Consider the following 13,034-nt stretch of genomic DNA (forward strand, 5'->3'; position numbering starts at 1 on the left):
ATCACAATACATCACGACAAAAGTACGGACGGGGCAAAGTCCGCTGGTGCCGTGTGTGTGTTTGTGCGATGTGTACATAAAAAACAAACTTGCGTACAGATTCCAAAAGGCCTAGTTTAATTTCCTATGGCACAGAAAAACGGCCTCAGCGAACAGATGGGACGAAACAGGGTTGCTGACAATCACTTTTCGATGTTAAACAATTAGTCATCCTTTGTTCAACCATACGGCCTGCGTTGTATAAAGTTACAAATGAAGTGAATGAGTTTTGAATTCGAAGTTTAATTTGGCGCTCGCTAAAAGACTTGATTTTGAGCACATCTCGCATGAAAAAAATGTCATTGTTGGTTTGATCAATACATAATTCTTTGTCAAGCAAGATGGATACACATTTTTCTGTAATGAAGTCACAACATCAGTTCGATCCCCGCTTGTAAAAATAACACATTGTGTACGGCCTCCTGTGACGATCCTACGGGTGAGCATTGATATAACGAGACACATTGCCCTAGGGGGTCACAAACACTCACGGTGCTACATGCACCTACCTCAAAAAGACCGACATCCCACCCAAGAACCATCAGTGGCAGGGAGAAAAATAATGGAAGCTTTCCATGAGATATGATTGGTGAATCCCGCCCTGATATAGTCCAGACTATAATACCGAGTTCATGTTAGCTCCAAAGGTGCAATGCAACGATGCTCTATCATATCACCGCAAAGGCTGTCAGCAGACAATCGTATATAGCCTTAAAAACGTCTGTTATTTTTCAAGTTCGACTTTGTGTGAATTTGACTACAGGGCCTACTGCACTTCAGACACGTATTCAAATATCTTGTATGCACAAGGAATATAAAAAGGTATATTATGGTCGAAATTTGTTTGAATAGTACAATATTATAGCACCAATAAAGACCTAAAAGGCTTTTCCTCGGAATTCAAAATGTACTGATATATAAAATGGAAACCTTTCAAAATTTGACAAAAACTGAAGACTGACAGCAACCAAGTATATAGTGTACAGGCTGATTCAAAAAGAAAAAGACCGAATTAGAAAAAGATATTAAAAAAATATCATAAAAATAACATAGGGATAAAGTACATGTTATTGACTAATAACTGTGTAAAGTTTACGTAGGTTACATCTTCTATTCCCAAGTTATGTCTATCTTTTTTATATAAAAAGATCACAAAATTTAGCTGTCCACTACTGATCATTAACTGTTCTACGAACTGATGAGTACCCATTAAATACAATGAAATATGGACGTTTTCCCACCTCCACGAATGAACGAAAACTTGCAAAGGAAACAATCAAAAATCGCCATCATCATCAATATTTCAGAAAAAATTTGACTTGTTTCTCTTATTCGAAACTCAAAATCTGATAGAAACAAAAAAATGTTTCAGTCTTGACTCAAATGATCAAAATCTCATTTGTATGTAAATGCCTGTGTGTTATCTGTAATTCTCACTCAGCTCAATATAGCCTCCAATGGCAGTCCATGGACAGCTACACAAAAGAAGGTTGTTTTAGTAAAATATGTATAACTTCTGATAACATGGATCAAATTCAGTAATTCTTTTTTACTTCTTCAGATGAGTGGAAGAACATGCTCTTTTAAGACATACTTAATTGGTGTATCAAATTTGATTGCTTTTTAAGAAAGAAAAAAAGAAATCATTTATCCAAGTAACTTTCTTTTTGACTCGCCCTGTATTGTATTTTTTTCTGATATGTTTACGGAAAGCTTTTCTTGGCCCGGATACAGTTGTCCGCTCCGCTCCACAAAAGTACGATCTGCAAGAGAAGCCAAAATCGCTGAAGGGGCCCGGTTGTATATGTAACGTCTAGCAATCGCGCACGAACGAGACCTGTGGGAAATAAGCTGTGCAACGCTTGAAACATTTTCCTCGCTCTGGCGTCCCTAAAGATGGCGAATTTCGGCTGGAATTGGAAATCCAGTACTCGCATGGGGACCTCGTAAACATAAATACAGGAAGAGATCCTTCTGGCGCTAGGGGTATTTCAGAAGCGAACGCAGATGGATGTTATTATAGTCTAGGAACTGAAGCACATACATAGGTTTCTTGACGTGAAACGACATTCGGAATTTACAGCTCTAGAAATAAGTTGATTAATTCCGAACGCAAATTCTTGTCAAGCAATATACCAGGAAACTTTTCTTACACATACGTTGCATTCCTGTATCATCATTTGCAAGGTGAATATGGGAATACAAAATGGCGTTGTACGGTTACGTAATCGATGGTAAATCCCTGCCTCGTTTTCAAACACTGGACACTTACCCCTGGACTGCACACATGACGGCACCTGTTTATCAACGTATAGGGCAACACACTACTAAATGCAAAACTTTTAGCATGTTGGTTACACACAGGTAGCAAGATAAGACTACAATAAGGAGAAGTGCGCATAACATTCCTGCATTACTCACGAAACAGAAACGTGTCCAGTAACACTCATGACAAATATCCATCCAGTTTTGAAACCAACCAACTGGAGAATGGAAATACATTAATCAAAGGGTGTAGAAGTACGCTGTGCCATCAATTCCCGGACGAAACCGGTACTGTGTGTTACTTTAAAGTACAATGACATTGCCAGAGACCTCCCATAACATAGGCATACAGTCACATAATAGTCTGGTCCCGCTGGCATAAACAAAAAATATGATATGGGTGTCAACGCACGCAGATAAGGCGGGACACAATACCACGGCGTGTGTCTCGTGGGATCCACAGGTGCTACGGCTGGGCCATGAGACGAAGAGCCTGCACTTTCCGTGACATTTTGACGGATGAGAGGTGCCTGTGGGTTACAATGCCAGGCTTCTGACGAAATTATTAGGGCTCACGCTATAACCTCTTTGTTTTCTCAACGGATACAAACCATGCGCAGAAATTTGGGACAAAAGACTGAAAAAGTTGAAGATGTTCATGTATTAAACCTCTGGTGTTAAAACCTCTGGTGTTGGCTAGTGGTGGATTTGTCTTACTGCAAAACAAGTATTTTTTTTGGATGATATTATTGATATACACTTTATGCACTCATAAAAATGAGTGTCGTATTTGGTGTAGTTTTGGTGTTGCAGTACATGTGTAGTATGAAACCTACAGAACAATGGGCTTTTGTGTGACAATAATTGTATATAAAGACATAGATGAAAGTGTTGCATTGCCCCCATATATTCTCGATATATAATCTCGATAATAATCTCGATAATAATGTAATGAAAGATAATTTTATGCCGTTTGACACCTCTCTCTTATATTACTGTTCTTGATCTGTCGCTTCGAATAGGGCCATGTGTTGCATTCCGACGATTCAATTTTTAAAAACGATACAAACATTTTTTTTATCCGATAACTTCAGCTGTTTTTAAGTTACAGTAGTAATTGAAAGCCGGATTCTGCCACTAGCACTGTTTTTTTCAGGACTCACAATAAATAATTATTATTCATGTTTTCACTCTTCACAGTCAAGTTTCAACTTAGCCAGTGGCTATGAATTATTCAGTTCTAAAAAGGTTCAAAAGCGCCGTCTCGCTCGCATTCAAGGACCACATGGTAATCCTGTCCACAAGATAGCAATCTTTTTAACCCAACCCAGTCTTCCTTTATTTAAAAGAGTCGCTGAAAATTTTATGAATATAGAGCGACCACCTTTTTTCTGGGGGGGGGGGGGGACGCTTGCTGTGACCCGAGTTTGCATTGGACGTGATGGTGTGTTTGGCACGCCGAGCTAGCGCAGCGGGAATCTACTGTTGACAAAAATGCACAGAGACTGTTATCCATTGCGTTACAAACCCGTAAAGTCCGGCATTTCGACTTGTCGAAGGGTTTAGCGCTAAGTTCACCTGACTTTAATGGGGCACCGTGTGTTTGTCGCCTTTTTCTTTTGCCTGCGAGTGTTTTGTCCTTGAATTTCCCGTCTATGAATAATTAGCTTTATATAGAGTAGATTGTATCAGGTGTGTTAGTGCATTCGGGCTGCCATAATAATGCCGAAGTCAGGCAAAAATTATCATCCTGTTATCGAAAATTAGCGTAATTGGGCTGCACGCAATGGCAGCTTGGAGTACCTAACTGCTCAATGAGGATGTCATTTTAACTTTATATATAGTATGATATCTACAGAATACTCAATACAACATTTGTTCTGGATTCTATATAGTGAATGCTTTGCTTTTTGTATAAAAACAACAATTGACATAAGCCAAACGCCCATGACAAAAGTGTTAAAATGATGCAACCACTTTTAGTTCGAAATGGCGCGAATGACGTCATGTGTTTTTATTGTGCAAATGCGACACACGACATCATGGAATATTGATGGATAAACACTAAATAGTAATACTTTGGTCAGAAAGAAGACAAATACCACAAATTGTCTCTCTTTTCTGTCACTTTACGGAGTTGCCTTGCGATGCATACACCTTAAGGCTTCATCGATTGTACAAATTCCCTTCCACGGGCAAAAATGTTTCATGGTTCAGTGATGTGACTGTCAGTTTAATTCTGTTTTTCTTGACTTCCCTCCTGCTTTTTCTGTGCATTTCTTTATCTTGTTCTTTTTTCCCTAGCCATTATTGCCGGTCACTGGGCAGTACCGAGATTGCAGAGATTCTGTCTTTTTTTCAAGAAGGGACATTTCTAAAAAAGGGGCCTGCCGAGGGGTATAGACTTGGTACATTATGTGTAAAACAGAATCGTGAAAGAAGGTCTCGGTGTTTACAAAAGAAATGCAGGGGAAGAGAGTGCAAATGATAATTATTTGGTACACACTTCTCTTTGTTATTAATGTGCAAGTATTCAGTTTCTTTCATGAGTTTCAGTACTTTTAAAGGTAATTATACAAATAATAATAATGCAACGGTACAGTTTTTTGGGTGAATATCATATTGCAGATATATCACGCATATGATTATCCTATTAAATCACTGAAAAGAAATACGTTGTTTCTATTCAATTTCCGGCAAGGCTAAACAATTCCTCTCCATATTGTCAGTACACCCAAAAGAAATACTCGCCTAAATGGTGAAGAATCCTTAAACGACTTAAACTGGATCCAGACCAAGATCCGGATCGCTTCCAAAATCTAATTCGTATTTTTACCAAGGACCACCCCTAAAAAATGCCAGTGCAAATTCGTCAATAACTTTTTGAGTTATCTTGTTAACAGAGAAACCAATCAACCAACCAACTAACAAACTAACCAAATCCGATGAAACCATTACCTCCTTGGCGGAGGTAACAAGCAATATTCCTGTAGGTTAATTTTCACTCAGCGTAGGCCTATAGTGTCATAAATGAAAAAAAAGTGGACCAAAAACGAACCATTTTAATGATTGTGAAAAAATGAGCAACGAATTTCATATTTATTCAGGTTCACCTGCACTTATCTGGCGTGGCCCTGACCGAGTTTCCCCGTACCATTGTGAGGGCGGTGCGATATGTCATCAAGCATTCATCGTTTTAATCTAACGCACACCAGTCACGATGACGTGTCATCAACAATTAAGGTGTTTTGGGATCTGCGTGGAGCTCGAATGGCTCTCTGACGAAATTCTAAATTAACCTTTCTGAGCGTACAACCTCAAGAGACTCATAGGTAGATCATCGGCATGTACAATTACAAGTGCGAGTACACCATACGTTTGGTCGTTAACGTTCCAAATAAAGACGAAACCTTCAAAAAGTCTATGGAATTTGAGATGGAACAATGGAAAGAACAAGAACAAGAAAGTCGGCACAATTGTTTTTCTTCGGAAGTCTCCGGAAAACAAAGAATGAGCTTGCGCAGGAAGTTGGCTTCTGCCCTCTTGAACTAGAAATCACATAGGAATATCCAGGGAATAGACAAGAAAGCATTGGATAAATATACATAGCGAGCAAAAACAAAACCGATACCATTAATATTGTGCCATATTTTCCTTTCAAAAGAAGGTTTTCACGAACAAAACCGTTCTGAAGTAATTGGACATTTTAGAATGCCCGCACGCTTTCAGAATAATTTAGTTGAAGTGCACGTAAAGGCAACCTGTTCGTGGTCCATCCCAAAGCGTTCATCTTGTCAGATCCCTAGTTTCCATGACAACCAATTACCCGTAATGCACCACAAATGACGCATGACCAACAAAAGGTTCTAAGCACCACAATATCATCGTGATACAATTGCCTTCGTTAATTGCAAACGATTACTGACAAACATTTTGTGGGTGAGTCCAATACAAGGTCGTATATTCATTGTCCGTGACGGTGACACGTGCTCGAAATTCCCCAATGCTGAGATTGTCTTGAAGTCAAACGCGCATGCACATGATACATCCCCCACAACTTCCGATAATAATGTTCACATGTAAATCCAGCCCAAGACAGTTTTGAGCGCGACACATGAGCGAGGACTATCCACATCCATCATCCCTTCCCCGGGCCTCAGCCGGTCTCGTCGAGGAGACAAACGGTTTGGCTTGATGCGCGTGAAGGCGTCGGTACCGCTTTGATCTGTTGTTTTGCCGGCGTTCAGCCAACCTTAAGGGCAATCATTCGGGGTACTGCCATGCCTCGTCTCATGCAGTATTCATTTTCTTATCTCCTCCTCGTCTATATACCAACGCATCTTTGAGGCATCTTCTACGATACATCGGTGGGACTCTCGCTTCGCAGCTATCCACACTTCGCACTAACCCGTCAAGGATGCTCTCGTTGATGACAGATACTTCTCAATCGACAACTTGACACAATTATTTTCTCTTTTAAGCATTCCGTGCAATCCGGACTTCATTTCGGGTTTGTTGATTAACCCCACCCCAGGGGAAGTTCGATGTGAGTTGTTCCTGAATAATCACTAGATGGCGAAAAAATGATGGTTTTTATTATTGCCGCTGCTATACTCGCGAGAAACCGTCTGGGATTTCTGGGGGAAAAAAAACCACCGGTCATCACAAAGTGGACTGCCAAGGGAAGTCAATGAATCAATCAATCACGATTAAACATGCAAATGACTCCAACGGTTTTCGATGATGATTCATGACTCACTGCATATATCCCCGATACTGAAACAGTATTTAAAAACAATGCTGGGCAGCTGTGTCCCCGTACATACTTAATCCTAGCAATTTGACTGTGAAATTGACTTTCTTACCCAAAACACGCCCGTCTGATACTGGCCACGTTTCCTCCATTTATGTGGCTCCCAGCGGAGAAAAAGCCTAATGTAATTGAAAGGTTAATAGAATTTCCATAAATTTTCCCAACTCGTTCATCCATTATTCCATCATTCCATCGTAAATGCATTAATTTATCGGATGATTGATACTAACGTACGTGTGACAACCAGAGGTATAAAGCCGAAAAAATATTTATTCATTTATTTATTTCACATCTTCTGACATTAAAATTTGTGATAAATGAACAGGGGATGTCAAGGAAAAACAAAAGTATAAAAGTGTCATCAACATGATGTGTTCAACCAGATATCAATATGACATGCGCAGAATGAAAATTGTCAGCAACCGTGTAATGCTGAGTATTTTACATGCGACACTGGAGTTTAAAAAAAATAAATAGTTTTACGTATTTTTTTAAGAAATAGCTAAGAACAAATTGGTCTCAACCTGATTTTTGCCAAACTTGAAAAAAACTGCGAAAAAATACTACACTGATACCAAATGCTTCATTTAAAATTCTAAGGGTTCACTGAAACATTTATAGCCGTCGGAACATCATTATATTTAGACTCAAATAAATACTACACTGATGCCAAAAGCTTCATTTAAAATTCAAAGGGTTCACTGAAACATATATAGCCGTCGGAACATCATTGTATTTAGACTCAACTGAGCTGAAACTAATATGTTTGGATAACTTTGAACATAATTCATCACGGTGCAATGGACCTGCGTCTATCAAAACAGACCTTCAAACGAATTAACGTGCACTTCGTTTGGAATGGGATGAATATCAAACAAGCAAAACGTCTGTCAAAATTATCTGTCTAGAATCTCAACTTCTTGTGCGAAATGAGAGTTTATGAGATAAGGAGATCGAGAATGCCGCAGATATTTATATGATGCCATAATAATACTAGAATCTCTAAAGCAAATGAGCCAATCATCTTATCGGATGAATAAGCGCCGAGCGGACATTCAGGCAGAAGACGTGGTTCCCGCGCCGCCATTCGTCGCTGCGACGAAGCACGCGGCAGATCGGCCAATCAGCTCGTCGGTTAGATCAACCGTGCACGGGCTGGACGGTTCGAGCAGAAAAACGGCGGGAACGCGCCATTACATTCGTTATCCACGCTGTGGTTGCCGCGCAGATGGAATTTGCACATACCGATGCGCACTTTCATTACCGAGTTAACGATTTATGCAAAATTGAATTGAAAATTCTCAACGTCCCTGAGGAGTTTTATACAAATAGAAATGATCCAGTTTGGCCAAATGCACACAGCCCGTCTTTACTTAACGAAATTAGGGTTATGACGCTTGGCTATTCTGGAACGCTGGAATGTTTAAAGTACGACGAGTAATGACAGAGTCAGGGCAGTTCAAAGTGCATTGCCCCTTAATGTTTTTTCATCTTTTCAAGTTCAACAGTTTGATGTTCCCACATCCTCTTTGACACAAGTTCAACGTCTTCCTATTCCTATACATCCATTCCACTAACAAATCTACCTTAAACACAACAGCATGTATAATACAGTACGTCTTTCTGGAGATCTTATTAACTCTTATAGATAACGTCACAACGATTTGTTTGAAGCACATCTCGAAACATATCCTTTTCTACAACTTCGTCAATGTCCATCGTGAAAAAAAATAGACAGGGATTTGTGAACGCCGATGCTGTAAAATAGTCCATGGAAGAGCAAGCAGAATAGACAGGGATATGCAAGCAGAATCGGCGATTAATATTGTGCAAAGCAAGACTGCATCTTGACCTCGAGATTCTGACCACTCAGCGGGCGCCTTATATCGGGTATTCGGTAACCCGTTGTTGTATTACACAAACATGGTAGCCAAATTGACCAATCAACAGCTGAGTCTACATTTTAGATCAAAACGACGTTACAATTTCTAAAGTCGACTCCGGTTAGCTGGCGCGCGGGGTGGAATAACGTTATTCTTTGCTCACATTATATCAGACGTTGGTTCGTCCAAGGGTTCCGTTGGCCAACGGGTGATATTCAGACAAGCTGTAAAACAGAGCAGGTCTGCAAATCTCGTTTGCATGGATCCCCCTCAAGTCAAACACCGTCACAACCGCCACACCTTCAACATCAACGTCAATCACTGTCCGGCCACGCTGTCAATTTCCCGGCCCTTTCATTGTCTTGTACCGGCCACAAGGCCACCAACTCGCAGAAGGAGGGGTCGGCAACTTAGGTCGCCTTTACCCCAACCATTGTTCCCCTAAATGTAAAAGTTGACTTTCTAATCGACATCGGATGACCCCGCCGCCCTTTTTCAATAAAAATCCGCCCTCGCCCTATCGACCCGCCATCGACGTAAAAGTATCACCTTAAAAGGGTTCGCTGGAGCGATAGCTAATTTGCAGGGAGGAGGTTAATGATACTAGTCTGTTTCGATTTCTGAGAGATCTATAATGTCTGGCCAATTGTTCCTATAACTGACTTCTACTTCCATGCTAATACAGATTGGTTAAAAAACAGGCTTACACTCGGTAAATGAATTAGAAATGAATAATTTTTCCGACCGCTCGGCACAGGGCATGTTCCATCGTCAATCATTTTCACTAACACAACCTGTGATGAAAGAACACCTGATTGATAGAGATGGGCATGTTCTTTCCAGAGGTATTAAGCGTGCTCTACATTTGAGTTGATTGATATAACACAAACTCATAATTGTATTGTTTTTTTCAATGGAAAACACATATTAATTTTACGGATCCTACAAACAATGGGATAAATTTATATACAAAGTAGCTTTCGACACGTGCCATTCGATGCAGAAATTTCAAACTTCTTTTACTCGTATTTTTTGTTTCTCTATACATGATATATTCTTCCCCATCTGACGCCAGCCCTGGCTTGTGACAATTTTTATCACATACCGGAAGAGAAGGGAATGTCCTGAATACCACATCTCCCAAACATTTTTTTCTGTCTACAACACACTTACCGTTTAGAGCTTCCCACGATAACCTCTTCTCGTCCATCACCTCACCATCTCAACGACAGAAAGACAAACGACGCATCTCCGTGATGACAAAACACTAATACTCCACAATGCATTCCTACCTGTTCTCCACGGTGCGTCTTGAATGAACAACATCCCCGAGCCCGTTCCGACGCGAAGGTACCGGTACGTCCACGGTGAGCCCGTCAATGAACGCCGGCCCGGCAGTCAATGGAAGCCCCGCCCGACCAATCAGCGTTCGGCTTCACATCCAGGTTGTCATGGCAGCACACAGAACCCCCTCAAGCTAGCTCTGCATCCCAATTGCATCTCTTCGTTTGCACCTCATCTGTACACTGAGCTTTCGAACGAAAGTCAAAGTCATTCTGGCAATGTATCCGTCTTTTTTTCCCTCGGAGACTTTTTCTCTCTCTCTCGGAGCTCCTGACTTCGCTGCAGAGCGGTGGAGTTAGAACGGGGAAGACTGAACGGGCCCCGCGGTGGAATAAAGATAATGGAGGAATGGAGAAGAAAAAAAACTGTCTTGGGAGAATGTAACAGGTTCAACGTCCGGGCCGCTGTGCATCTTAAAGCGGCTGGTCTATGGCAAACAGCCAGCATCTCAGAAATCGATTTTTTCTCGCCTATTCTCTCGCCGATCCTGACGAGATTTTAATTCCCAAGGTGTTGGTCGGTGATGTGGGATGTGTGCCACGCTGACACAATAAGCACGCCCCAGTAAACTTGGTCCGGCGGATCGCAGCCAGCAGCGATCGCGAACCGGGGGAAGAACTTCTCTCTTCTCTCTGCGCTGTAAATTTGATCGCCGTAATGAAGTTATTCCGGGCGTTTGGCTGCAAAAAATGGTGCCCGGAGATTTCCAAACAACAGTGCGGCAGTAAAGCACGGGAGAAAGACTGGAAGTTTTGAAGGGGTGATGCTGTGAGGTATCAACTCTTCCTCAACGTGGCTACCTGTGTGTGGCGGAGGGAAAACTGGGCACTACTGCAGACTGGAATACACCTATCACATCGATGTCCTTTCCGCATCACAGTTGGAAGCCTGGTTTGCGGCAAGGTGGAAACTGCATGACCGACTCCTGTTTATGCAGTTATTGCCTTTCAGCAATTGAAAGTCACGATAGTTTCTGGCTAATGCTCTTGTAACAGTTGCCTCATGTGATATCCGGCCCATTTTACATTGCAATTCGAGATTCTACGCATCATCATTGTCTGCTAATACATTCATGTCATTGTATTCGAAAGTCATGAACAACAATGTCTGGCTGATGCTCTTGTAACAGTTACCTTATGTGATATCTGGCCCATTTTACATTTGCAATTCAATATTTCTATGCAGCATTATTATCTGCTAATACATATATCATTGCATTCAGAAAAAAAGAAACATGGATCTGGCTTTTAGAGTGCATTTCAACGCATGAAAATCTCGGGTTACCAAAAACTGACACATTCTTTGTTCAGTGCAAGCGCGGCGTTTTAATCATGCACCGCAAACCTCGCGATACAAACGGTGAGAAGTATACAAGCTCAACTCGGATCAGATTCGGGCAAGTTTATAGCCCAAATTTCCCCCGCTAAAAATCTCCGGTTTCGTTCCCCCGGGGGGACTGACGAATCTCTCATATTGTCACATGATGAATAAATATGAAACACGCTGCAGAATAGTACGGGTCCGGGGAAAGACTTCATTAACAGGCACTTATATGGATGAGTTGGCAACGACAGGCGAGAGAGAGAGACGGGCTATTGTGACCGAGGGGTTGGGTTACTCAAAATGCACGTGGCAACTTCTTCGCGCCCTTCCTTTAAAGGGGCAGTTTGGTGAGTCTGCAGGTCTATCGCATACAGACGTGATCCTACTTATACATCCACCAATTCACTCCAATATTACTGTGCCAAGGGTTTTGATTTAAGCCAATATGACCTACGAAGATACAGGATTAACCCATGAGACAGAGAATTCAACAATTTACGAAATGAGCAACCTGCAGGTGGACTCTTGGTTTGGTTTAAAAGAAATTGACATAATTTTCTTCAACCGATCAGTGACCACTTTAAGTTTCCCCGGCCTGTGATTTAACATTGGTGTATATTGGCGATCGACCGCTGGTGCACGCGCTGCGGTGTGGAGGACAGATTATGCAGAATGTGGACATGAAATCACATCATTGTGGTGAAATTCTGTCAGAAGATACGCGTCATTACGGAAAGTGAGTGAGAATGAGATCCTCATTACCTGCGCAGTACACAGTAAACGTTGCATGCAAATTGTTGTATCCATTGAGTTAAGTAAAAACCACTAAATGTGTTGTTTGCAATGACTCTCTGACTTGTGATGGCATCGTCATGATATCACTAAAATTCATTCACACACCACATTACAACAAGCTATGCCCCTTTCATTTTACGTCACATGATATGTTATGACGTCATCATGCCATCGCTTGGTTTTCATCTATAGCCCATCCTGGTATAGGTACATCAAGTTACAACCAAATCGGACCTACAGTTCTGTAGATATAGACATTTGAAATTGCACCTTAAATGTGACGTAACACGACATGTGATGACCTCATAATGACGACACTTTAATTCTCATCTGTAACACATCCCTGTCTATGTACATACCAAGTTTAAACCCAATCGGACTTGTATACCTCCGAAGTTATAGCGATTCCAAATAAGCACCTTTAATTAATATGACGTCATGTGACACACGATGACGTCATCGTTACGAAAAACGTCAAAGACCATCTTCGGGTGGTGGTTCCTAGATTTGGAAAAAAACCCAAATATGACGTCCAACTTGCTGAAATTTTTGACATGTTTGCGTGACCAGCA

The sequence above is a fragment of the Patiria miniata genome, unplaced genomic scaffold (assembly GCF_015706575.1).
Source record: "Patiria miniata isolate m_02_andy unplaced genomic scaffold, ASM1570657v1 HiC_scaffold_20, whole genome shotgun sequence".
Classification (NCBI taxonomy): domain Eukaryota; kingdom Metazoa; phylum Echinodermata; class Asteroidea; order Valvatida; family Asterinidae; genus Patiria; species Patiria miniata.